At 43.7% G+C, this 26,158-nt stretch overlaps 1 pseudogene; it reads left to right on the forward strand.

Annotated features, from left to right (window-relative positions):
- Positions 1–26,158, forward strand: part of LOC123993853 — a 64,457-nt pseudogene that overhangs the window by 31,041 nt on the left and 7,258 nt on the right.

Below are 26,158 nucleotides of genomic sequence, written 5' to 3' on the forward strand. Positions count from 1 at the left end.
AACCCTACTTAGACCTATAGAATGGGTTCTGACCTAAACCCGTACTTAGACCTATAGAATGGGTTCTGCTCTAAACCCCTACGTAGAGCTATATAATGGGTTCTGCTCTAAACCCCTACTTAGACCTATGGAATGGGTTCTGCTCTAAACCCTACTTAGCGCTATATAATGGGTTCTGCTCTAAACCCTACTTAGACCTATAGAATGGGTTCTGCTCTAAACCCTACTTAGACCTATAGAATGGGTTCTGCTCTAAACCCTACTTAGAGCTATAGAATGGGTTCTGCTCTAAACCCCTACTTAGACCTATAGAATGGGTTCTGACCTAAACCCCTACTTAGACCTATAGAATGGGTCCTGCTCTAATCCCTACTTAGACCTATAGAATGGGTTCTGCTCTAAACAATACTTAGACCTATAGAATGGGTTCTGCTCTAAACCCCTACTTAGACCTATAGAATGGGTTCTGCTCTAAACCCTACTTAGACCTATAGAATGGGTTCTGCTCTAAACCCCTACTTAGACCTATAGAATGGGTTCTGCTCTAAACCCCAACTTAGACCTATAGAATGGGTTCTGCTCTAAACCCTACTTAGACCTATAGAATGTGTTCTGCTCTAAACCCCTACTTAGACCTATAGAATGGGTTCTGCTCTAAACCCTACTTAGACCTATAGAATGGGTTCTGCTCTAAACCCCTACTTAGACCTATGGAATGGGTTCTGCTCTAAACCCTACTTAGCGCTATATAATGGGTTCTGCTCTAAACCCCTACTTAGACCTATAGAATGTGTTCTGCTCTAAACCCCTACTTAGAACTATAAAATGGGTTCTGCTCTAAACCCTACTTAGACCTATAGAATGGGTTCTGCTCTAAACCCCTACTTAGAGCTATATAATGGGTTCTGCTCTAAACCCCTACTTAGACCTATAGAATGGGTTCTGACCTAAACTCCTACTTAGACCTATAGAATGGGTTCTGACCTAGACCCCTACTTAGACCTATAGAATGGGTTCTGACCTAAGCCCCTACTTAGACCTATAGAATGGGTTCTGACCTAAACCCCTACTTAGAGCTATATAATGGGTTCTGCTCTAAACCCTACTTAGACCTATAGAATGGGTTCTGCTCTAAACCCTACTTAGACATATAGAATGGGTTCTGCTCTAAACCCTACTTAGACCTATAGAATGGGTTCTGACCTAAACCCGTACTTAGACCTATAGAATGGGTTCTGCTCTAAACCCCTACGTAGAGCTATATAATGGGTTCTGCTCTAAACCCCTACTTAGACCTATGGAATGGGTTCTGCTCTAAACCCTACTTAGCGCTATATAATGGGTTCTGCTCTAAACCCTACTTAGACCTATAGAATGGGTTCTGCTCTAAACCCTACTTAGACCTATAGAATGGGTTCTGCTCTAAACCCTACTTAGAGCTATAGAATGGGTTCTGCTCTAAACCCCTACTTAGACCTATAGAATGGGTTCTGACCTAAACCCCTACTTAGACCTATAGAATGGGTTCTGCTCTAATCCCTACTTAGACCTATAGAATGGGTTCTGCTCTAAACAATACTTAGACCTATAGAATGGGTTCTGCTCTAAATCCCTACTTAGACCTATAGAATGGGTTCTGTTCTAAACCCTACTTAGACCTATAGAATGGGTTCTGCTCTAAACCCCTACTTAGACCTATAGAATGGGTTCTGCTCTAAACCCTACTTAGAGCTATAGAATGGGTTCTGCTCTAAACCCCTACTTAGACCTATAGAATGTGTTCTGACCTAAACCCCTACTTAGACCTATAGAATGGGTTCTGCTCTAAACCCTACTTAGACCTATAGAATGGGTTCTGCTCTAAACCCCACTTAGACCTATAGAATGGGTTCTGTTCTAAACCCCTACTTAGACCTATAGAATGGGTTCTGCTCTAAACCCTACTTAGACATATAGAATGGGTTCTGCTCTAAACCCTACTTAGACCTATAGAATGGGTTCTGACCTAAACCCGTACTTAGACCTATAGAATGGGTTCTGCTCTAAACCCCTACGTAGAGCTATATAATGGGTTCTGCTCTAAACCCCTACTTAGACCTATGGAATGGGTTCTGCTCTAAACCCTACTTAGCGCTATATAATGGGTTCTGCTCTAAACCCTACTTAGACCTATAGAATGGGTTCTGCTCTAAACCCTACTTAGACCTATAGAATGGGTTCTGCTCTAAACCCTACTTAGAGCTATAGAATGGGTTCTGCTCTAAACCCCTACTTAGACCTATAGAATGGGTTCTGACCTAAACCCCTACTTAGACCTATAGAATGGGTTCTGCTCTAATCCCTACTTAGACCTATAGAATGGGTTCTGCTCTAAACAATACTTAGACCTATAGAATGGGTTCTGCTCTAAATCCCTACTTAGACCTATAGAATGGGTTCTGTTCTAAACCCTACTTAGACCTATAGAATGGGTTCTGCTCTAAACCCCTACTTAGACCTATAGAATGGGTTCTGCTCTAAACCCTACTTAGAGCTATAGAATGGGTTCTGCTCTAAACCCCTACTTAGACCTATAGAATGTGTTCTGACCTAAACCCCTACTTAGACCTATAGAATGGGTTCTGCTCTAAACCCTACTTAGACCTATAGAATGGGTTCTGCTCTAAACCCCACTTAGACCTATAGAATGGGTTCTGTTCTAAACCCCTACTTAGACCTATAGAATGGGTTCTGCTCTAAACCCTACTTAGACATATAGAATGGGTTCTGCTCTAAACCCCTACTTAGACCTATAGAATGGGTTCTGCTCTAACCCCTACTTAGACCTATAGAATGGGTTCTGCTCTAAACCCTACTTAGACCTATATAATGGGTTCTGCTCTAAACCCCGACTTAGACCTATAGAATGGGTTCTGCTCTAAACCCCTCCGTAGAGCTATATAATGGGTTCTGCTCTAAACCCTACTTAGACATATAGAATGGGTTCTGACCTAAACCCCTACTTAGAGCTATATAATGGGTTCTGCTCTAAACCCTACTTAGACCTATAGAATGGGTTCTGCTCTAAACCCTACTTAGACATATAGAATGGGTTCTGCTCTAAACCCCAACTTAGACCTATGGAATGGGTTCTGCTCTAAACCCTACTTAGACATATAGAATGGGTTCTGCTCTAAACCCTACTTAGACCTATAGAATGGGTTCTGCTCTAAACCCCGACTTAGACCTATAGAATGGGTTCTGCTCTAAACCCCTACGTAGAGCTATATAATGGGTTCTGCTCTAAACCCTACTTAGACATATAGAATGGGTTCTGACCTAAACCCCTACTTAGAGCTATATAATGGGTTCTGCTCTAAACCCTACTTAGACCTATAGAATGGGTTCTGCTCTAAACCCTACTTAGACATATAGAATGGGTTCTGCTCTAAACCCCAACTTAGACCTATAGAATGGGTTCTGCTCTAAACCCTACTTAGACATATAGAATGGGTTCTGCTCTAAACCCTACTTAGACCTATAGAATGGGTTCTGCTCTAAACCCTACTTAGACCTATAGAATGGGTTCTGCTCTAAACCCTACTTAGACCTATAGAATGGGTTCTGCTCTAAACCCTACTTAGACCTATAGAGTGGGTTCTGCTCTAAACCCCTACTTAGACCTATAGAATGGGTTCTGCTTTAAACCCTACTTAGCGCCATATAATGGGTTCTGCTCTAAACCCTACTTAGACCTATAGAATGGGTTCTGACCTAAACCCTACTTAGACCTATAGAATGGGTTCTGCTCTAAACCCTACTTAGAGCTATAGAATGGGTTCTGCTCTAAACCCCTACTTAGACCTATAGAATGGGTTCTGCTCTAAACCCTACTTAGACCTATAGAATGGGTTCTGCTCTAAACCCCTACTTAGACCTATGGAATGGGTTCTGCTCTAAACCCTACTTAGCGCTATATAATGGGTTCTGCTCTAAACCCCTACTTAGACCTATAGAATGTGTTCTGCTCTAAACCCCTACTTAGAACTATAAAATGGGTTCTGCTCTAAACCCTACTTAGACCTATAGAATGGGTTCTGCTCTAAACCCCTACTTAGAGCTATATAATGGGTTCTGCTCTAAACCCCTACTTAGACCTATAGAATGGGTTCTGACCTAAACTCCTACTTAGACCTATAGAATGGGTTCTGACCTAGACCCCTACTTAGACCTATAGAATGGGTTCTGACCTAAGCCCCTACTTAGACCTATAGAATGGGTTCTGACCTAAACCCCTACTTAGAGCTATATAATGGGTTCTGCTCTAAACCCTACTTAGACCTATAGAATGGGTTCTGCTCTAAACCCTACTTAGACATATAGAATGGGTTCTGCTCTAAACCCTACTTAGACCTATAGAATGGGTTCTGACCTAAACCCGTACTTAGACCTATAGAATGGGTTCTGCTCTAAACCCCTACGTAGAGCTATATAATGGGTTCTGCTCTAAACCCCTACTTAGACCTATGGAATGGGTTCTGCTCTAAACCCTACTTAGCGCTATATAATGGGTTCTGCTCTAAACCCTACTTAGACCTATAGAATGGGTTCTGCTCTAAACCCTACTTAGACCTATAGAATGGGTTCTGCTCTAAACCCTACTTAGAGCTATAGAATGGGTTCTGCTCTAAACCCCTACTTAGACCTATAGAATGGGTTCTGACCTAAACCCCTACTTAGACCTATAGAATGGGTTCTGCTCTAATCCCTACTTAGACCTATAGAATGGGTTCTGCTCTAAACAATACTTAGACCTATAGAATGGGTTCTGCTCTAAATCCCTACTTAGACCTATAGAATGGGTTCTGTTCTAAACCCTACTTAGACCTATAGAATGGGTTCTGCTCTAAACCCCTACTTAGACCTATAGAATGGGTTCTGCTCTAAACCCTACTTAGAGCTATAGAATGGGTTCTGCTCTAAACCCCTACTTAGACCTATAGAATGTGTTCTGACCTAAACCCCTACTTAGACCTATAGAATGGGTTCTGCTCTAAACCCTACTTAGACCTATAGAATGGGTTCTGCTCTAAACCCCACTTAGACCTATAGAATGGGTTCTGTTCTAAACCCCTACTTAGACCTATAGAATGGGTTCTGCTCTAAACCCTACTTAGACATATAGAATGGGTTCTGCTCTAAACCCCTACTTAGACCTATAGAATGGGTTCTGCTCTAACCCCTACTTAGACATATAGAATGGGTTCTGCTCTAAACCCTACTTAGACCTATAGAATGGGTTCTGCTCTAAACCCCGACTTAGACCTATAGAATGGGTTCTGCTCTAAACCCCTCCGTAGAGCTATATAATGGGTTCTGCTCTAAACCCTACTTAGACATATAGAATGGGTTCTGACCTAAACCCCTACTTAGAGCTATATAATGGGTTCTGCTCTAAACCCTACTTAGACCTATAGAATGGGTTCTGCTCTAAACCCTACTTAGACATATAGAATGGGTTCTGCTCTAAACCCCAACTTAGACCTATAGAATGGGTTCTGCTCTAAACCCTACTTAGACATATAGAATGGGTTCTGCTCTAAACCCTACTTAGACCTATAGAATGGGTTCTGCTCTAAACCCTGACTTAGACCTATAGAATGGGTTCTGCTCTAAACCCCTACGTAGAGCTATATAATGGGTTCTGCTCTAAACCCTACTTAGACATATAGAATGGGTTCTGACCTAAACCCCTACTTAGAGCTATATAATGGGTTCTGCTCTAAACCCTACTTAGACCTATAGAATGGGTTCTGCTCTAAACCCTACTTAGACATATAGAATGGGTTCTGCTCTAAACCCCAACTTAGACCTATAGAATGGGTTCTGCTCTAAACCCTACTTAGACATATAGAATGGGTTCTGCTCTAAACCCTACTTAGACCTATAGAATGGGTTCTGCTCTAAACCCTACTTAGACCTATAGAATGGGTTCTGCTCTAAACCCTACTTAGACCTATAGAATGGGTTCTGCTCTAAACCCTACTTAGACCTATAGAGTGGGTTCTGCTCTAAACCCCTACTTAGACCTATAGAATGGGTTCTGCTTTAAACCCTACTTAGCGCCATATAATGGGTTCTGCTCTAAACCCTACTTAGACCTATAGAATGGGTTCTGACCTAAACCCTACTTAGACCTATAGAATGGGTTCTGCTCTAAACCCTACTTAGAGCTATAGAATGGGTTCTGCTCTAAACCCCTACTTAGACCTATAGAATGGTTTCTGACCTAAACCCCTACTTAGACCTATAGAATGGGTTCTGCTCTAATCCCTACTTAGACCTATAGAATGGGTTCTGCTCTAAACCCTACTTAGACCTATAGAATGGGTTCTGCTCTAAACCCCACTAAGACATATGGAATGGGTTCTGCTTTAAACCCTACTTAGACCTATATAATTGGTTCTGCTCTAAACCCTACTTAGACCTACAGACTGGGTTCTGCTCTAAACCCTACTTAGAGCTATATAATGGGTTCTGCTCTAAACCCCTACTTAGACCTATAGAATGGGTTCTGACCTAAATCCCTACTTAGACCTATAGAATGGGATCTACTCTAAACCCTACTTAGACCTATAGAATGGGTTCTGCTCTAAACCCTACTTAGACCTATAGAATGGGTTCTGCTCTAAACCCTACTTAGACCTATAGAATGGGTTCTGCTCTAAACCCTACTTAGAGCTATATAATGGGTTCTGCTCTAAACCTCTACTTAGACCTATAGAATGGGTTCTGACCTAAACCCCTACTTAGACCTATAGAATGGGATCTACTCTAAACCCTACTTAGACCTATAGAATGGGTTCTGCTCTAAACCCTACTTAGACCTATAGAATGGGTTCTGCTCTAAACCCCTACTTAGACCTATAGAATGGGTTCTGCTCTAAACTCCAACTTAGACCTATAGAACGGGTTCTGCTCTAAACCCTACTTAGACCTATAGAATGGGTTCTGCTCTAAACCCTACTTAGACCTATAGAATGGGTTCTGACCTAAACCCCTACTTAGACCTATAGAATGGGTTCTACTCTAAACCCTACTTAGACCTATAGAATGGGTTCTGCTCTAAACCCTACTTAGACCTATAGAATCTGTTCTGCTCTAAACCCTACTTAGACCTATAGAATGGGTTCTGACCTAAACCCTACTTAGACCTATAGAATGGGTTCTGCTCTAAACCCTACTTAGAGCTATAGAATGGGTTCTGCTCTAAACCCCTACTTAGACCTATAGAATGGTTTCTGACCTAAACCCCTACTTAGACCTATAGAATGGGTTCTGCTCTAATCCCTACTTAGACCTATAGAATGGGTTCTGCTCTAAACCCTACTTAGACCTATAGAATGGGTTCTGCTCTAAACCCCACTAAGACATATGGAATGGGTTCTGCTTTAAACCCTACTTAGACCTATAGAATTGGTTCTGCTCTAAACCCTACTTAGACCTACAGACTGGGTTCTGCTCTAAACCCTACTTAGAGCTATATAATGGGTTCTGCTCTAAACCCCTACTTAGACCTATAGAATGGGTTCTGACCTAAATCCCTACTTAGACCTATAGAATGGGATCTACTCTAAACCCTACTTAGACCTATAGAATGGGTTCTGCTCTAAACCCTACTTAGACCTATAGAATGGGTTCTGCTCTAAACCCTACTTAGACCTATAGAATGGGTTCTGCTCTAAACCCTACTTAGAGCTATATAATGGGTTCTGCTCTAAACCTCTACTTAGACCTATAGAATGGGTTCTGACCTAAACCCCTACTTAGACCTATAGAATGGGATCTACTCTAAACCCTACTTAGACCTATAGAATGGGTTCTGCTCTAAACCCTACTTAGACCTATAGAATGGGTTCTGCTCTAAACCCCTACTTAGACCTATAGAATGGGTTCTGCTCTAAACCCCAACTTAGACCTATAGAACGGGTTCTGCTCTAAACCCTACTTAGACCTATAGAATGGGTTCTGCTCTAAACCCTACTTAGACCTATAGAATGGGTTCTGACCTAAACCCCTACTTAGACCTATAGAATGGGATCTACTCTAAACCCTACTTAGACCTATAGAATGGGTTCTGCTCTAAACCCTACTTAGACCTATAGAATCTGTTCTGCTCTAAACCCTACTTAGACCTATAGAATGGGTTCTGACCTAAACCCTACTTAGACCTATAGAATGGGTTCTGCTCTAAACCCTACTTAGAGCTATAGAATGGGTTCTGCTCTAAACCCCTACTTAGACCTATAGAATGGTTTCTGACCTAAACCCCTACTTAGACCTATAGAATGGGTTCTGCTCTAATCCCTACTTAGACCTATAGAATGGGTTCTGCTCTAAACCCTACTTAGACCTATAGAATGGGTTCTGCTCTAAACCCCATTAAGACATATGGAATGGGTTCTGCTTTAAACCCTACTTAGACCTATAGAATTGGTTCTGCTCTAAACCCTACTTAGACCTACAGACTGGGTTCTGCTCTAAACCCTACTTAGAGCTATATAATGGGTTCTGCTCTAAACCCCTACTTAGACCTATAGAATGGGTTCTGACCTAAATCCCTACTTAGACCTATAGAATGGGATCTACTCTAAACCCTACTTAGACCTATAGAATGGGTTCTGCTCTAAACCCTACTTAGACCTATAGAATGGGTTCTGCTCTAAACCCTACTTAGACCTATAGAATGGGTTCTGCTCTAAACCCTACTTAGAGCTATATAATGGGTTCTGCTCTAAACCCTACTTAGACCTATAGAATGGGTTCTGACCTAAACCCCTACTTAGACCTATAGAATGGGATCTACTCTAAACCCTACTTAGACCTATAGAATGGGTTCTGCTCTAAACCCTACTTAGACCTATAGAATGGGTTCTGCTCTAAACCCCTACTTAGACCTATAGAATGGGTTCTGCTCTAAACCCCAACTTAGACCTATAGAACGGGTTCTGCTCTAAACCCTACTTAGACCTATAGAATGGGTTCTGCTCTAAACCCTACTTAGACCTATAGAATGGGTTCTGACCTAAACCCCTACTTAGACCTATAGAATGGGATCTACTCTAAACCCTACTTAGACCTATAGAATGGGTTCTGCTCTAAACCCTACTTAGACCTATAGAATTTGTTCTGCTCTAAACCCTACTTAGACCTTTAGAATGGGTTCTGCTCTAAACCCCTACTTAGACCTATAGAATGGGTTCTGCTCTAAACCCTACTTAGACCTATAGAATGGGTTCTGCTCTAAACCCCTACTTAGTCCTATAGAATGGGTTCTGCTCTAAACCCTACTTAGCGCTATATAATGGGTTCTGCTCTAAACCCTACTTAGCGCTATATAATGGGTTCTGCTCTAAACCCTACTTAGACCTATAGAGTGGGTTCTGCTCTAAACCCCTACTTAGACCTATAGAATGGGTTCTGCTCTAAACCCTACTTAGCGCCATATAATGGGTTCTGCTCTAAACCCTACTTAGACCTATAGAATGGGTTCTGACCTAAACCCCTACTTAGACCTATAGAATGGGTTCTGACCTAAACCCCTACTTAGAGCTATATAATGGGTTCTGCTCTAAACCCCTACTTAGACCTATGGAATGGGTTCTGCTCTAAACCCTACTTAGTGCTATATAATGGGTTCTGCTCTAAACCCTACTTAGACCTATAGAATGGGTTCTGCTCTAAACCCTACTTAGACATATAGAATGGGTTCTGCTCTAAACCCCAACTTAGACCTATAGAATGGGTTCTGCTCTAAACCCATACTTAGACCTATAGAATGGGTTCTGCTCTAAACCCTACTTAGACCAAAATAATGGGTTCTGCTCTAAACTCCTACTTAAACCTATAGAATGGGTTCTGACCTAAACCCCTACTTAGACCTATAGAATGGGTTCTGCTCTAAACCCTACTTAGACCTATAGAATGGGTTCTGCTCTAAACCCTACTTAGAGCTATAGAATGGGTTCTGCTCTAAACCCCTACTTAGACCTATAGAATGGGTTCTGACCTAAACCCCTACTTAGACCTATAGAATGGGTTCTGCTCTAATCCCTACTTAGACCTATAGAACGGGTTCTGCTCTAAACAATACTTAGACCTATAGAATGGGTTCTGCTCTAAACCCCTACTTAGACCTATAGAATGGGTTCTGCTCTAAACCCTACTTAGACCTATAGAATGGGTTCTGCTCTAAACCCCTACTTAGACCTATAGAATGGGTTCTGCTCTAAACCCTACTTAGAGCTATAGAATGGGTTCTGCTCTAAACCCCTACTTAGACCTATAGAATATGTTCTGACCTAAACCCCTACTTAGACCTATAGAATGGGTTCTGCTCTAAACCCTACTTAGACCTATAGAATGGGTTCTGCTCTAAACCCCTACTTAGACCTATAGAATGGGTTCTGCTCTAACCCCTACTTAGACCTATAGAATGGGTTCTGCTCTAAACCCTACTTAGACCTATAGAATGGGTTCTGCTCTAAACCCCGACTTAGACCTATAGAATGGGTTCTGCTCTAAACCCCTACGTAGAGCTATATAATGGGTTCTGCTCTAAACCCTACTTAGACCTATAGAATGGGTTCTGCTCTAAACCCTACTTAGCGCTATATAATGGGTTCTGCTCTAAACCCTACTTAGACCTATAGAATGGGTTCTGCTCTAAACCCCACTTAGACATATGGAATGGGTTCTGCTTTAAACCCTACTTAGACCTATAGAATTGCTTCTGCTCTAAACCCTACTTAGACCTACAGACTGGGTTCTGCTCTAAACCCTACTTAGAGCTATATAATGGGTTCTGCTCTAAACCCCTACTTAGACCTATAGAATGGGTTCTGACCTAAATCCCTACTTAGACCTATAGAATGGGATCTACTCTAAACCCTACTTAGACCTATAGAATGGGTTCTGCTCTAAACCCTACTTAGACCGATAGAATGGGTTCTGCTCTAAACCCTACTTAGACCTATAGAATGGGTTCTGCTCTAAACCCTACTTAGAGCTATATAATGGGTTCTGCTCTAAACCCTACTTAGACCTATAGAATGGGTTCTGACCTAAACCCCTACTTAGACCTATAGAATGGGATCTACTCTAAACCCTACTTAGACCTATAGAATGGGTTCTGCTCTAAACCCCTACTTAGACCTATAGAATGGGTTCTGCTCTAAACCCCAACTTAGACCTATAGAACCTGCTCTAAACCCTACTTAGACCTATAGAATTGGTTCTGCTCTAAACCCTACTTAGACCTATAGAATTGGTTCTGCTCTAAACCCTACTTAGACCTATAGAATGGGTTCTGCTCTAAACCCTACTTAGAGCTATAGAATGGGTTCTGCTCTAAACCCCTACTTAGACCTATAGAATGGGTTCTGACCTAAACCCCTACTTAGACCTATAGAATGGGTTCTGCTCTAATCCCTACTTAGACCTATAGAATGGGTTCTGCTCTAAACAATACTTAGACCTATAGAATGGGTTCTGCTCTAAACCCTACTTAGACCTATAGAATGGGTTCTGCTCTAAACCCTACTTAGACCTATAGAATGGGTTCTGCTCTAAACCCTACTTAGACCTATAGAATGGGTTCTGCTCTAAACCCTACTTAGACCTATAGAATGGGTTCTGCTCTAAACCCCTACTTAGACCTATAGAATGGGTTCTGCTCTAAACCCTACTTAGCGCTATATAATGGGTTCTGCTCTAAACCCTACTTAGACCTATAGAATGGGTTCTGCTCTAAACCCCACTTAGACATATGGAATGGGTTCTGCTTTAAACCCTACTTAGACCTATAGAATTGCTTCTGCTCTAAACCCTACTTAGACCTACAGACTGGGTTCTGCTCTAAACCCTACTTAGAGCTATATAATGGGTTCTGCTCTAAACCCCTACTTAGACCTATAGAATGGGTTCTGACCTAAATCCCTACTTAGACCTATAGAATGGGATCTACTCTAAACCCTACTTAGACCTATAGAATGGGTTCTGCTCTAAACCCTACTTAGACCGATAGAATGGGTTCTGCTCTAAACCCTACTTAGACCTATAGAATGGGTTCTGCTCTAAACCCTACTTAGAGCTATATAATGGGTTCTGCTCTAAACCTCTACTTAGACCTATAGAATGGGTTCTGACCTAAACCCCTACTTAGACCTATAGAATGGGATCTGCTCTAAACCCTACTTAGACCTATAGAATGGGTTCTGCTCTAAACCCTACTTAGACCTATAGAATGGGTTCTGCTCTAAACCCCAACTTAGACCTATAGAATGGTTCTGCTCTAAACCCTACTTAGACCTATAGAATTGGTTCTGCTCTAAACCCTACTTAGACCTATAGAATGGGTTCTGCTCTAAACCCTACTTAGAGCTATAGAATGGGTTCTGCTCTAAACCCCTACTTAGACCTATAGAATGGGTTCTGACCTAAACCCCTACTTAGACCTATAGAATGGGTTCTGCTCTAATCCCTACTTAGACCTATAGAATGGGTTCTGCTCTAAACAATACTTAGACCTATAGAATGGGTTCTGCTCTAAACCCTACTTAGACCTATAGAATGGGTTCTGCTCTAAACCCTACTTAGACCTATAGAATGGGTTCTGCTCTAAACCCTACTTAGACCTATAGAATTGGTTCTGCTCTAAACCCTACTTAGACCTATAGAATGGGTTCTGCTCTAAACCCTACTTAGAGCTATAGAATGGGTTCTGCTCTAAACCCCTACTTAGACCTATAGAATGGGTTCTGACCTAAACCCCTACTTAGACCTATAGAATGGGTTCTGCTCTAATCCCTACTTAGACCTATAGAATGGGTTCTGCTCTAAACAATACTTAGACCTATAGAATGGGTTCTGCTCTAAACCCTACTTAGACCTATAGAATGGGTTCTGCTCTAAACCCTACTTAGACCTATAGAATGGGTTCTGCTCTAAACCCTACTTAGACCTATAGAATGGGTTCTGCTCTAAACCCTACTTAGACCTATAGAATGGGTTCTGCTCTAAACCCCTACTTAGACCTATAGAATGGGTTCTGCTCTAAACCCTACTTAGCGCTATATAATGGGTTCTGCTCTAAACCCTACTTAGACCTATAGAATGGGTTCTGCTCTAAACCCCACTTAGACATATGGAATGGGTTCTGCTTTAAACCCTACTTAGACCTATAGAATTGCTTCTGCTCTAAACCCTACTTAGACCTACAGACTGGGTTCTGCTCTAAACCCTACTTAGAGCTATATAATGGGTTCTGCTCTAAACCCCTACTTAGACCTATAGAATGGGTTCTGACCTAAATCCCTACTTAGACCTATAGAATGGGATCTACTCTAAACCCTACTTAGACCTATAGAATGGGTTCTGCTCTAAACCCTACTTAGACCGATAGAATGGGTTCTGCTCTAAACCCTACTTAGACCTATAGAATGGGTTCTGCTCTAAACCCTACTTAGAGCTATATAATGGGTTCTGCTCTAAACCTCTACTTAGACCTATAGAATGGGTTCTGACCTAAACCCCTACTTAGACCTATAGAATGGGATCTACTCTAAACCCTACTTAGACCTATAGAATGGGTTCTGCTCTAAACCCCTACTTAGACCTATAGAATGGGTTCTGCTCTAAACCCCAACTTAGACCTATAGAACGGGTTCTGCTCTAAACCCTACTTAGACCTATAGAATTGGTTCTGCTCTAAACCCTACTTAGACCTATAGAATGGGTTCTGCTCTAAACCCTACTTAGAGCTATAGAATGGGTTCTGCTCTAAACCCCTACTTAGACCTATAGAATGGGTTCTGACCTAAACCCCTACTTAGACCTATAGAATGGGTTCTGCTCTAATCCCTACTTAGACCTATAGAATGGGTTCTGCTCTAAACAATACTTAGACCTATAGAATGGGTTCTGCTCTAAACCCTACTTAGACCTATAGAATGGGTTCTGCTCTAAACCCTACTTAGACCTATAGAATGGGTTCTGCTCTAAACCCTACTTAGACCTATAGAATGGGTTCTGCTCTAAACCCTACTTAGACCTATAGAATGGGTTCTGCTCTAAACCCTACTTAGCGCTATATAATGGGTTCTGCTCTAAACCCTACTTAGACCTATAGAATGGGTTCTGCTCTAAACCCTACTTAGACCTATAGAATGGGTTCTGCTCTAAACCCCTACTTAGAGCTATATAATGGGTTCTGCTCTAAACCCCTACTTAGACCTATAGAATGGGTTCTGCTCTAAACCCCTACTTAGACCTATAGAATGGGTTCTGCTCTAAACCCTACTTAGACCTATAGAATGGGTTCTGCTCTAAACCCTACTTAGAGCTATAGAATGGGTTCTGACCTAACCCCTACTTAGACCTATAGAATGGGTTCTGCTCTAAACCCTACTTAGACATATGGAATGGGTTCTGCTTTAAACCCTACTTAGACCTATAGAATGGGTTCTGCTCTAAACGCCAACTTAGACCTATAGAATGGGTTCTGCTCTAAACCCCTACTTAGACCGATAGAATGGGTTCTGCTCTAAACCCCTACTTAGACCTATAGAATGGGTTCTGCTCTAAACCCCTACTTAAACCTATAGAATGGGTTCTGCTCTAAACCCTACTCAGCCCTATATAATGGGTTCTGCTCTAAACCCTACTTAGACCTATAGAATGGGTTCTGACCTAAACCCCTACTTAGACCTATAGAATGGGTTCTACTCTAAACCCTACTTAGACCTATAGAATGGGTTCTGCTCTAAACCCCTACTTAGACCTATAGAATGGGTTCTGCTCTAAACCCCAACTTAGACCTATAGAACGGGTTCTGCTCTAAACCCTACTTAGACCTATAGAATTGGTTCTGCTCTAAACCCTACTTAGACCTATAGAATGGGTTCTGCTCTAAACCCTACTTAGAGCTATAGAATGGGTTCTGCTCTAAACCCCTACTTAGACCTATAGAATGGGTTCTGACCTAAACCCCTACTTAGACCTATAGAATGGGTTCTGCTCTAATCCCTACTTAGACCTATAGAATGGGTTCTGCTCTAAACAATACTTAGACCTATAGAATGGGTTCTGCTCTAAACCCTACTTAGACCTATAGAATGGGTTCTGCTCTAAACCCTACTTAGACCTATAGAATTGGTTCTGCTCTAAACCCTACTTAGACCTATAGAATTGGTTCTGCTCTAAACCCTACTTAGACCTATAGAATGGGTTCTGCTCTAAACCCTACTTAGAGCTATAGAATGGGTTCTGCTCTAAACCCCTACTTAGACCTATAGAATGGGTTCTGACCTAAACCCCTACTTAGACCTATAGAATGGGTTCTGCTCTAATCCCTACTTAGACCTATAGAATGGGTTCTGCTCTAAACAATACTTAGACCTATAGAATGGGTTCTGCTCTAAACCCTACTTAGACCTATAGAATGGGTTCTGCTCTAAACCCTACTTAGACCTATAGAATGGGTTCTGCTCTAAACCCTACTTAGACCTATAGAATGGGTTCTGCTCTAAACCCTACTTAGACCTATAGAATGGGTTCTGCTCTAAACCCTACTTAGACCTATAGAATGGGTTCTGCTCTAAACCCTACTTAGCGCTATATAATGGGTTCTGCTCTAAACCCTACTTAGACCTATAGAATGGGTTCTGCTCTAAACCCCACTTAGACATATGGAATGGGTTCTGCTTTAAACCCTACTTAGACCTATAGAATTGCTTCTGCTCTAAACCCTACTTAGACCTACAGACTGGGTTCTGCTCTAAACCCTACTTAGAGCTATATAATGGGTTCTGCTCTAAACCCCTACTTAGACCTATAGAATGGGTTCTGACCTAAATCCCTACTTAGACCTATAGAATGGGATCTACTCTAAACCCTACTTAGACCTATAGAATGGGTTCTGCTCTAAACCCTACTTAGACCGATAGAATGGGTTCTGCTCTAAACCCTACTTAGACCTATAGAATGGGTTCTGCTCTAAACCCTACTTAGAGCTATATAATGGGTTCTGCTCTAAACCTCTACTTAGACCTATAGAATGGGTTCTGACCTAAACCCCTACTTAGACCTATAGAATGGGATCTACTCTAAACCCTACTTAGACCTATAGAATGGGTTCTGCTCTAAACCCCTACTTAGACCTATAGAATGGGTTCTGCTCTAAACCCCAACTTAGACCTATAGAACGGGTTCTGCTCTAAACCCTACTTAGACCTATAGAATTGGTTCTGCTCTAAACCCTACTTAGACCTATAGAATGGGTTCTGCTCTAAACCCTACTTAGAGCTATAGAATGGGTTCTGCTCTAAACCCCTACTTAGACCTATAGAATGGGTTCTGACCTAAACCCCTACTTAGACCTATAGAATGGGTTCTGCTCTAATCCCTACTTAGACCTATAGAATGGGTTCTGCTCTAAACAATACTTAGACCTATAGAATGGGTTCTGCTCTAAACCCTACTTAGACCTATAGAATGGGTTCTGCTCTAAACCCTACTTAGACCTATAGAATGGGTTCTGCTCTAAACCCTACTTAGACCTATAGAATGGGTTCTGCTCTAAACCCTACTTAGACCTATAGAATGGGTTCTGCTCTAAACCCTACTTAGCGCTATATAATGGGTTCTGCTCTAAACCCTACTTAGACCTATAGAATGGGTTCTGCTCTAAACCCTACTTAGACCTATAGAATGGGTTCTGCTCTAAACCCCTACGTAGAGCTATATAATGGGTTCTGCTCTAAACCCCTACTTAGACCTATAGAATGGGTTCTGCTCTAAACCCCTACTTAGACCTATAGAATGGGTTCTGCTCTAAACCCCTACGTAGACCTATAGAATGGGTTCTGCTCTAAACCCTACTTAGAGCTATAGAATGGGTTCTGACCTAACCCCCTACTTAGACCTATAGAATGGGTTCTGCTCTAAACCCTACTTAGACATATGGAATGGGTTCTGCTTTAAACCCTACTTAGACCTATAGAATGGGTTCTGCTCTAAACGCCAACTTAGACCTATAGAATGGGTTCTGCTCTAAACCCCTACTTAGACCGATAGAATGGGTTCTGCTCTAAACCCCTACTTAGACCTATAGAATGGGTTCTGCTCTAAACCCCTACTTAAACCTATAGAATGGGTTCTGCTCTAAACCCTACTCAGCCCTATATAATGGGTTCTGCTCTAAACCCTACTTAGACCTATAGAATGGGTTCTGCTCTAAACCCCAACTTAGAGCTATAGAATGGGTTCTGACCTAACCCCCTACTTAGACCTATATAATGGGTTCTGCTCTAAACCCTACTTAGACCTATAGAATGGGTTCTGCTCTAAACCCTTACTTAGAGCTATAGAATGGGTTCTGACCTAAACCCCTACTTAGACCTATAGAATGGGTTCTGCTCTAAACCCCAACTTAGACCTATAGAATGGGTTCTGCCCTAAACCCCTACTTTTTTTACTCTTATGAATACACACATCTCTATAGAGAGGCCTCTCCTGTGTGGAGGGCTGAAGAGTTGGTCTGTTATGAAACAGAATTGGATCACTCCTGTGTACCGTATTGATAGACGTGTCTTCACAAAGCTAAACTAGTACAGTTGTAAGAGCTATTGTTCTGAGATATTGTGGCATTGTTCCCGTTGAGAGGTACAGCACAGACTACACTAATCTTTGCACAATGGCTACTCTGTGTGAAAGATTCACTGCAGTGATGAGTACAAGGTGAAGGAAAACAAGAGAGAGGGAGAGAAGAGGGAACATTTAGAGGAAAATAATAGCACATGAGAGAACACTTTGGGCAGATAAAAAGAACTGGGAGAAAAACAGACTAGTGAGAATAGAAGTCACAAGATACTTTCAAAAACTATTTTGCTCCTTCTAACTTTCTCTCTTTCTGTCACTCTCTCCTTTCCACTTTCTCGGCTCTCTCCTTCCCACTTTCTTTCTCTGTGTCGCTCTCTCCTTCCCACTTTTTCTCTCTGTCGCTCTCTCCTTCCCACTTTCTCTTTCTCTCTGTCACTCTCTCCTTCCTCTCTCTGTTGCTCTCCCCTTCCCACTTTCTCTCTCTCTCAGTCGCTCTCTCCTTTCTCTCTCTTTCTGTTGCTCTCTCCTTCCCACTTTCTCTCTCTGTCACTCTCCTTCCCACTTTCTCTCTCTCTGTCGCTCTCTCCTTCCTCTTTCTGTCGCTCTCTCCTTCCCACTTTCTCTCTCTCTCTGTTACTCTCTCCTCTCTCTCTCTCTCTCTCTCTCTCTCTCTCTCTCTCTCTCTCTCTCTCTCTCTCCTTCCCACTTTCTCTCTCTCTCTCTGTCACTCTCTCTTTCCTCTCTCTGTTGCTCTCTCCTTCTCACTTTCTCTCTCTTTCTGTCACTCTCTCCTTCCCACTTTCTCTCTTTCTGTCGCTCTCTCCTTCCTTTCTCTCTCTTCTGTCACTTTCTCTCTCTTTCTGTCACTCTCTCCTTCCCACTTTCTCTCTTTCTGTCGCTCTCTCCTTCCCACTTTCTATCTCTTTCTGTCGCTCTCTGCTTCCCACTTTCCCTCTCTCTCTGTCACTCTCTCCTTCCCACTTTATCTCTCTCTGTTGCTCTCTCCTTCTCACTTTCTTTCTCTTTCTGTTGCTCTCTCCTTCCCACTTTCTCTCTCTTTTTGTCACTCTCTCCTTCCCACTTTCTCTCTCTTTCTATTGCTCTCTCCTTCCCACTTTATCTCTCTTTCTGTTGCTCTCTCCTTCCCACTTTCTCTCTCTCTCTGTCGCTCTCTCCTTCCCACTTTCTCTCTCTTTCTATTGCTCTCTCCCCACTTTCTCTCTCTCTCTGTCGCTCTCTCCTTCCCACTTTCTCTCTGTTTCTATTGCTCTCTCCTTCCCACTTTCTCTCTCTCTCTGTCTCTCTCAGCCTTCCCACTTTCTCTCTCTTTCTATTGCTCTCTCCTTGCCACTTTCTCTCTCTCTCTGTCGCTCTCTCGTCCCACTTTCTCTTTCTTTCTGTTGCTCTCTCCTTCCCACTTTCTCTCTCTCTGTCACTCTCCTTCCCACTTTCTCTCTCTTTCTATTGCTCTCTCCTTCCCACTTTCTCTCTCTCTCTGTCGCTCTCTCGTCCCACTTTCTCTCGCTCTCTCTGTCGCTCTCTCCTTCCCACTTTCTCTCTCTTTCCATTGCTCTCTCCCCACTTTCTCTCTCTGTCACTCTCATTCCCACTTTCTCTCTCTTTCCATTGCTATCTCCCCACTTTCTCTCTCTCTCTGTCGCACCCTCACCCACTCTGTATTCTTTCTCCACCTAACCGTTTCTAAATGTGCTCTTTATCTAAGTCTCCTTTTCCCCGTCCTCTCTCTTTCACTCTGTTTCCCTCCCTCCTTCTCTCCCTCCCTCCCACCTTCCCACCTCCCTCCCTCCCTCCCTCCTTCCCCCCCCTCCCTCCCTCCCTCCCTCCTTCCATCCACCCTCCCTCCCTCCCTCCCTCCCTCCCTCCCCTCCCTCCCCCTCCCTCCCTCCCTCCCCTCCCTCCCTCCCTCCCTCCCTCCCTCCCTCCCCCCCCACCCATACCTCCTCCCTCCCCCCTCCCTCTTTCTCTCCCTCTTTCTCTCCCTCTCCCTCCCTCCCCCTCCCCCTCCCTCCCTCCCTCCCTCCCTCCCTCCCTCCCATCCACCCCTCCCTCTTTCTCTCCCTTCCTCCCTCCTTCTCTCCCTCCCTCCTTCCCCCCACCCATACCTCCTTCCCTCCACCCCTCCCTCTTTCTCTCCCTCCCTCTCCTCTTTCTCTCCCTCCTCTCCCCCTCCCTCCCTCCCTCCCTCCCTCCCTCCCTCCCTCCCTCCCTCCCTCCCTCCCTCCCTCCCTCCCTCCCTCCCTCCCTCCCCCTCCTCCCTCCATCCACCCTCCCTCCCTCCTTTCCATCCACCCCTCCCTCCTTCCATCCACCCCTCCCTCCTTCCATCCACTCCTCCCTCCCTCCCTCCCTCCCTCCCTCCCTCCCTCCCTCCCTCCCTCCCTCCCTCCCTCCCTCCCTCCCTCCCTCCCTCCCTCCCTCCCTCCCTCCCTCCCTCCCTCCCTCCCCCCACCCATACCTCCTTCCCTCCACCCCTCCCTCTTTCTCTCCCTCCCTCCCTCCTTCTCTCCCTCCCTACCTCCTTCCCTCCACCCCTCCCTCTCTCTCTCCCTGGATTATCCTAATGCCCAGATTACAGTATGTTTATTAGCTCTCCCTGTGTGACAGAGAGGGAAATGGACCTGAGTAGTCTGCCTCTTAGGCCTGAAGTATGGTGTGTGTGTGCTTGCGGGTGTCCTCATGTGCATGTGTGCTCACGTCTCTGTGTGTGTGTGTGTGGGCATGAGAATCAGAATGCAGGAGAACATTTAACTGTTGGGGGACTGTACCCACCTCATCAATATTCACTCTGTGCACCGCTCTGCTTGGCCGCTCTCTGCTGTCTGACAATCACAGCCTGACACAGCAGCCCTAGTTCCTCTACCTCCCATCCCCTTATTTCACCCCAAAAGCAGGCAGGTCTCTCTCTTCTTCCTCTTATCTTCACTATCTTCTCATCTCATTTACCTAAAAAAGAGGTTAAGGACATAATAAGTCAAAGTAATTCCACTGAAACGTTTTTTTTCTCCACATAATAAGTACCTTGACAATACTGGAAAAGTAAGTCCTAAACCTCTGTAGTGTTTTGTGTTACAAAGTATTTTTCGATGGTTGACTAGTTCTGTCTGTAGTCTTCATGTAGATGTGATGGGCATGGGGTTGACTAGTTCTGTCTGTAGTCTTCATGTAGATGTGATGGGCATGGGGTTGACTAGTTCTGTCTGTAGTCTTCATGTAGATGTGATGGGCATGGGGTTGACTAGTTCTGTCTGTAGTCTTCATGTAGATGTGATGGGCATGGGGTTGACTAGTTCTGTCTGTAGTCTTCATGTAGATGTGATGGGCATGGGGTTGACTAGTTCTGTCTGTAGTCTTCATGTAGATGTGATGGGCATGGGGTTGACTAGTTCTGTCTGTAGTCTTCATGTAGATGTGATGGGCATGGGGTTGACTAGTTCTGTCTGTAGTCTTCATGTAGATGTGATGGGCATGGGGTTGACTAGTTCTGTCTGTAGTCTTCATGTAGATGTGATGGGCATGGGGTTGACTAGTTCTGTCTGTAGTCTTCATGTAGATGTGATGGGCATGGGGTTGACTAGTTCTGTCTGTAGTCTTCATGTCGATGTGATGGACATGGGGTTGACAAGTTCTGTCAAACAGAGCCCCAGGACAGCAGCACAATTAGACCCAACCAAATCATGAGAAAACAAAAAGATAAAAACAAAAAGATAACTACTTAACACATTGGAAATAATTAACAAAAAAACAGAGCAAACTAGAATGCTATTTGGCCATACACAGAGAGTACACAGCGGCAGAATACCTGACCACTGTGACTGACCCTAAACAGAGAGTACACAGTGGCAGAATAACTGACCACTGTGACTGACCCTAAACAGAGAGTACACAGTGGCAGAATACCTGACCACTGTGACTGACCCAAACTTAAGGAAGCTTTGACTATGTACAGACTCAGTGAGCATAGCCTTGCTATTGAGAAAGGCCGCCGTAGGCAGAAATGGCCCTCAAGAGAAGACAGGCTATGTGCTCACTGCCCACAAAATGAAACTGAGCTGCACTTCCTAACCTCCTGCCAAATATATGACCATATTAGATACACATATTTCCCTCAGATTACACAGATACACAAAGAATTTAAAAACAAACCCAATTTTAATAAACTCCCATATCTACTGGGTGAAATTCCACAGTGTGCCATCACAGCAGCTAGATGTGTGACCTGTTGCCACAAGAAAAGGGCAACCAGTGAAGAACAAACATCATTGCAATACAACCCATATTTATGCTTATATGTTTTGCTATTTGCACATAATATGACATTTGTAATGTCTTTATTATTTTGGAACTTTGTGAGTGTAATGTTTACTTTTCATTTTTATTGCTTATTTCACTTTTGTTTATTATCTAGTTCACTTGCTTTGGCAATGTTAACATATGTTTCCCATGCCAATAAAGTCCTTTAATTGAAATTGAATTGAATTGAGAGAGAGGCGGTGATAACAGTCAGTGGATATAGCTGGCCCCTGGGCAGCATGAATAATGCAATTGGCTCCCTCAAGAGACAACACATTTAAACCTTCTCCGACTGCCCTCACACTCTTACTCTTCTTTCTCTCTTCCTCCTCCTCATCCCTCCCTTCTCTTCCTCCTCTCTCCCTCCTCCTCTCTCCCTCCTCCTCTTCCTCCTCATCTCTCCCTGCTCTTCCTCCTCCTTCTCTCTCCCTCCTCCTCCTTCTCTCTCCCTCCTCTTCCTCCTCTCTCCCCCCTCCTCCTCTCTCACACCTCCTCTTCATCCTCCTTACCTCTCCCTGTTCTTGCTCCTCCTTCTTTCTCCCTCCTCTTCATCCTCCTCTCTCCTTCCTCCTAATGCTCCTTCTCTCTCCTGCTGATCGGCTCCTCCTGAATCCTCACCTCACACAGAGAAGACATGTTGTATAATGCTGTACTCAGATCAGCTCCTCCTGAATCCTCACCTCACACAGAGGAGGCATGTTGTATAATGCTGTACTCAGATCAGCTCCTCCTGAATCCTCACCTCACACAGAGGAACCTTGTTGTATAATACTGTACTCAGATCAGTGTTAGCAGGCCCAGGCAGAACAGACTCTATGTTGTGGTTTTGTTAATAAAGCCCTATGAGGGTGTAATGCCTATTTTTTACTTAAAGATTGCACTGTTGGTTAGGGCCTGTAAGTAAGTATTTCACTGTAAGGTGAACCTGTTGTATTCGGCGCACGTGACAAATAAACTTTGATTTAATTTGATTTATTCATGACATGGCACACTGCACCTCCAGGAAAATGCTTCTGAAAGGTTCTGGAAACGTTGGCAGAAGAGATGTGTGAGATTTCGTCATGTGCATATCCTGTTTGGTTCCTGTTTTCTGTGTGGACAGGAAGTTACGACGGGGAGCTGACGGTGTGGAACAACAGCACAGAGAACGCCCTGAGAAAGCTCCGTCCAGATCCCGAGAGAGAACGCAGCAGGCCTCAGACGGGTCAGAACCACACGGACACACCACCTGTCTAACTAACTACTACAAGTACTGTTACTTAAACCCCCCCCACACTCTGCACAACACTTTAACACAAACATCCTTTCAATGACCCCATATCTTCAGTGTGTAATGTGAACGGCGAGCAGGACTCAGAGAGCAGTGATGGCGTCTCCAGACTCTTCTTCCTGCCAGGACGTAAGGGCGTTGCCACCGTTGGTGAGCGATGGTACTTTGGTAAACTCCCGTGAAAGGATACGTGATTCTATTATGCTATTTTAGTCACGGACTGGCCCTGTTCTGGTCTGTAGGTGGAGCGGACCTGGTCTCATGTGGCGGTTCTGGTCTGGTTCGGTTCTGGAACACGGTCCATAGCGGTCTGGTTGCTGTGTTCACAGCTCATAAAGACATAGGGTCCATCATCATGACCATGACCGCCTGTGGTCGATACCTGATCACTGCTGACATGGAAGGAACCCTGAAGTCCTGGGGCATACAGGTGTGAGAGAGACTAGGCCCAGATGTTTCCCTTTTAGCTACTTTAATGGTCTGTGATTATATGTTGTGCTGTTCTGTGCATTTGTTTGTCTGCCTGTCCATTAGGAATACTGCCTCCTGCCCAGCGACGGAGTGACCAATGAGGCTCCAGAATTGCTGGGTAGTCTCCGCCCACACATGGACTGTGTAACTCACCTGGAGACGTGCCTCCATGGCGGCAGGCTCCTCCTCCTCTCAGCATCTGCAGACTGTAGCGTAGCTCTCAGCTACCTGCCTGGGGACACAGTGGGCGTGTTCGGACAGGTGTGTGTCTGTGATTGTGTCTCTGTGTGTGCTCAGCCACAGGTGTATAACAGGTACTCATCGACGTCAGTGGAGGCTTCTCAGAAGAGGAAGGGTAGGACCATGTTCCTCAGTGAATTTCATAACATTTCTAATTGTAAAACATTAAAAAAGTTATCCTTTTTAGATAAAACTATACGAAATATAATCACGTCACCAAACAATTGATTAAAACACACTATTTTGCAAAGATGGTCTACGGTATCCTCAACAGCACTGTTTGTGCATTGAAGTCTGCAAGCAAAAGGACAATGTGAGAGGAGGAGAGTGCATAAAAGGAATACAACGTGGCTGATATGAAAGTGAACTGTGTTTACGCGTGATTAGGGGTGTATTAATTTCTGTTGAAAAACGTTTCTGTTTCTGTTGAAAAATTGAATTTGTCCAATAGAAACTCTCATTTAAAACTGTTAGACTAATGATTACACCCTATATCAGCTAGATGCAGGCAAGGCGGTATTGAATGTCACTGTTTGTCGCCTCAAATTTGTCTCTTGACGTTGTGAACTTTAATTCCTTGGTTAGGTTATATCAACCGTATGATGAGTATAGGAAAAATTTGAGTATCATGTAGCAGCCTAAACCCATCGCTGTTACATTGAACTGGGTGAATGGAATATGAATGCGAGTCATCCAACATGCTGTAATAGAAACAAGGCCGTGCTCATGGAAAAAAATATTGTCCTCCCTTAAAACTGGACCGACCACCACTGACTTACACACCCAGTAACCCTATGCACTCTGCTTGGCAGTGATTATCACTCTGGTAGGCAGTGATCATCACTCTGGTAGGCATCACTCTGCTAGGCAGTGATTATCACTCTGGTAGGCATCACTCTGGTAGGCTGTGATTATCACTCTGGTAGGCAGTGATTATCACTCTGGTAAGCAGTGATTATCTCTCTGGTAGACAGTGATTATCACTCTGGTAAGCAGTGATTATCACTCTGGTAAGCAGTGATTATCTCTCTGGTAAGCAGTGATTATCTCTCTGGTAGGCAGTGATTATCACTCTGGTAAGCAGTGATTATCTCTCTGGTAGACAGTGATTATCACTCTGGTAGGCAGTAATTATCTCTCTGGTAGACAGTGATTATCACTCTGGGAGGCAGTGATTATCACTCTGGTAGGCATCACTCTGGTAGGCAGTGATTATCTCTCTGGAAGGCAGTGATTATCACTCTGGAAGGCAGTGATTATCACTCTGGTAGGCAGTGATTATCTCTCTGGAAGGCAGTGATTATCACTCTGGTAAACAGTGATTATCACTCTGACTGAGTGTGTGTACAGTATGTGGGAGGTGTGTACAGTATGTGGGAGGTGTGTACAGTATATGGGAGGTGTGTACAGTTTGTGTGAGGTGTGTACAGTATGTGGGAGGTGTGTACAGTATGTGGGAGGTGTGTACAGTATGTGGGAGGTGTGTACAGTATGTGGGAGGTGTGTACAGTATGTGGGAGGTGTGTAGTTGATGAATCAGAAGTGAAACCCGGACTAAACTGTCCTTACAAGTGTGTTTGTAAAAAATAGTTTACCCCCCCCCACCACCACCACACTCACACACACTTTTAGGAGGAGCACTGGCGTTTGGATGGGCCTGGATCTGTCCAAGTGGGAGAAGGAGAGCCTAGAGAGGGGACAGTGTCACCGCAGAGCCCCGGTGGTACAGACCCTGAGTTTGACAGCCAACCCCCCAAGATGCGGGAGGAGAGAAGGGCAGTCGTGGAGACAGAGGAGGCTGGAGACAACACAGGCCTGGAGAGAGAGGAGCTGGGGTCAATGTAAGTTCCCACTGTGTCACAGCAAGATATTCTGAACTTTATGATGGTAATCCGTCCTGAACAGGACTGTACTGTACACAGCTATAAAACCCACGGGAGACAAATAGACTGAACATACTGTACACAGCTATAAAACCCACGGGAGACAAATAGACTGAACATACTGTACACAGCTATAAAACCCACGGGAGACAAATAGACTGAACATACTGTACACAGCTATAAAACCCACGGGAGACAAATAGACTGAACATACTGTACACAGCTATAAAACCCACGGGAGACAAATAGACTGAACATACTGTACACAGCTATAAAACCCACGGGAGACAAATAGACTGAACATACTGTACACAGCTATAAAACCCACGGGAGACAAATAGACTGA

Source organism: Oncorhynchus gorbuscha, linkage group LG13 (genome assembly GCF_021184085.1).
Source record: "Oncorhynchus gorbuscha isolate QuinsamMale2020 ecotype Even-year linkage group LG13, OgorEven_v1.0, whole genome shotgun sequence".
NCBI lineage: Eukaryota > Metazoa > Chordata > Actinopteri > Salmoniformes > Salmonidae > Oncorhynchus > Oncorhynchus gorbuscha.